At 47.3% G+C, this 2484-nt stretch overlaps 1 pseudogene; it reads left to right on the forward strand.

Annotated features, from left to right (window-relative positions):
- The first annotated feature begins 1554 nt into the window (after positions 1–1554).
- LOC136660810 (5S ribosomal RNA) lies at positions 1555–1673 on the forward strand (annotated as a pseudogene).
- Positions 1674–2484: the final 811 nt, after the last annotated feature.

Below are 2484 nucleotides of genomic sequence, written 5' to 3' on the forward strand. Positions count from 1 at the left end.
GGGGCGCATGTGATGTCTGAAGTAAGTGCAACTGGACTCCATTAGAGATACTTCAGAGTAAACATGCCCTACATCAGAGTCTTCAGCCTTTTTTGTGCTACAAACCCAATATATAAATCAAGAAAGTATGAGACTAGGGACTCCATCATCAATCCTGTCCATCCTAGGACCCTAACCAGCCACCCTGTCCCATCACCACCACCCCCTGCCCCTGTATACCCTCCCAGCACTGTTTGCTGTAACCAAATATTCTTATTAGGGAGATCAGAAAAAGTTGCCCTGAAGCCTGGCACTAGTGAAAGCTAGGTTAGCACAATTGCTAAGAACCTGAGCAGGAGTGGGGCACAATCGCCTGGTCCCTGAAGGTGCTCTAGTCCAGTGATCTTCAACCTTTTTCATTCCCTTAAGTTGCCACAACCCTACAACTGAGGCTTCATGACCCTATTGTGGTCCCGGCCCCAAAGGCTGAAGAACACTGCCCAAGATTCCACTACTAGGCTGTAGTAACCACTCACCCAGCATTTCCAGACTACCTGGATCTTTACTTGCTCTGTTTTTCATCCCCCCCCCCACCCCTTTTGTCACACAGTGTGTTCTCCAATGTGCCTGTCACATGGAAAATAAAATCCTCCCTTGTGCTTCCCCCACCCCTTGGTTTCTGGGCAGAAAATGTGTAAGAATTCCTACAGAGTGTTTCCAGCTTCTACAGACCTCTGGAGTCCAGTGTGTACCCAGAAAGCTCCGTGGCCTGTGCACATGGTCCTCTTTCAGCTTCAGCCCTTTCATCACCCTTGCTAATTGGGTAAGAGGCACTTTTTCAAGTGGGTGCTCCTCTTTTATTTAGCAGGGGGAGAGTAACTGGCCCACCTCACCCCAGCAGTGTCTTTTCTAGTGGCTGCCTGCTGGTGTTTTGCATCTTTGAAGATTGTGAGCCCTTTTGGGACAGGGAGCCATTAGATATTTGATTTTCTCTGTAAACCGCTTTGTGAACTTTTTGTTGAAAAGCGGTATATAAATACTGTTAATAATAATAATTAATAATAATCACAAGGATGCAAACTTTCAAAAGGCAGGATTAGATGTTGGCCAAGCTGAAGCCCAATCTCTAGTGTAGATCCTGCAAAGTCCACTCTGCTTTCCGTTGATGTTCAGAAGGGACATAAGCAAGATGCAGGAATGTTCTACCATTTGTGTCAGGTGTCTGTGTGAGGCTTAGCATGTCTTAGACCATATCTCAGTCCCCAAAACTATTCCACCAGCCCCTCCTCCAGGTCCCTGTAGCTCACTTCACTGCTTACTCTAGCCCAGGGCTGTCATTTCATACAATGGGCCAAATAGCATTCTGGTGAAGCTGAGAGGGATGGGGAGGTACATTGCCCCAGCTACCACACCTTGAAGAGTGCCAAACCACACCCTGACAGTGGATACTGGGGCAGGTGGGCACTCAGAAGAGTGTGCGGGAGGAGTCCTGAGGCTTGGGGAGCCCACACATAGCCTCCCCATACCTCAGAACAGCTTACAGGACCTCCAGGAGGCCTTATGTAGGTAGGGGAGGCCATGTGATGCACCTCCCTGCACATGCCTGATCTTGTCTGATCTCAGAAGCTAAGCAGGGTCAGGCCTGGTTAGTACTTGGATGGGAGACCACCTGGGAATACCGGGTGCTGTAGGCTTATACCATAGTCTTTCGAGACTTAAGGTTGCCAACCATGCACCTCAGACCACCTCCTGGACACCCCTGGGGGGTATTCTGGGCATTGCTCTCTGGGGGAGTGTTAAAACTCTGGGGGGTGTTTAAAATTTTGACCCACAGCAGTCATTCATTAATGGTGTTTCTTCTGATCAATAAACATGTCCTGATGTCATATGAAGTCACCCTGTCTCGCGTGTTTTATGAGGGCAACCTGGGCAACATGAACACCTCTCCTTCCATAGTAGGACTAAACATTATTCTAAATGACTGAGCTTGGCCTCTATATTCTCAATTGCATTGCATCCCTCAGAAAGCGTCAGGAACAGCGCTGGGCTCCAAATGAGCTGCTAGACTTTGGCTCTGTCAGTCTTAATTATGGGACTGCCACTTATTGGAGAAGGTTAATTAATGATTTCAACACCACTTCAATCATAAGTAGCTCAGGACTTAATTCTTTTTTCTTCCTTTCCCCAACAGCAAATATTACACACAAAAAATCAAGGGAATTAACAAGAAAACACAAGCCGAAAAGAGCCCTTCGCTTCCAGATCCATTGTGATTAATCTCCACTCTCCATAGCAGCCCAAATGGAAAGAGCATTTTGAGACTTCCAAGTACAGCTTATCCCAACAGTATAAAAGCAGAGATGGATGAAGGGGATAGATCCCCCCCAAGGATTCTGAAATGGCTTCTGCCTGTGGTTCCTTTTCTCCATGCCTTAAAAAGACAGTATGGGTTTGTAGCTGTGTGCCGTGACGTGAATTTTTTAACTGAACGTCCGGCAGCCCAAT

Source organism: Tiliqua scincoides, chromosome 9, assembly GCF_035046505.1.
Source record: "Tiliqua scincoides isolate rTilSci1 chromosome 9, rTilSci1.hap2, whole genome shotgun sequence".
NCBI classification, from domain to species: domain Eukaryota; kingdom Metazoa; phylum Chordata; class Lepidosauria; order Squamata; family Scincidae; genus Tiliqua; species Tiliqua scincoides.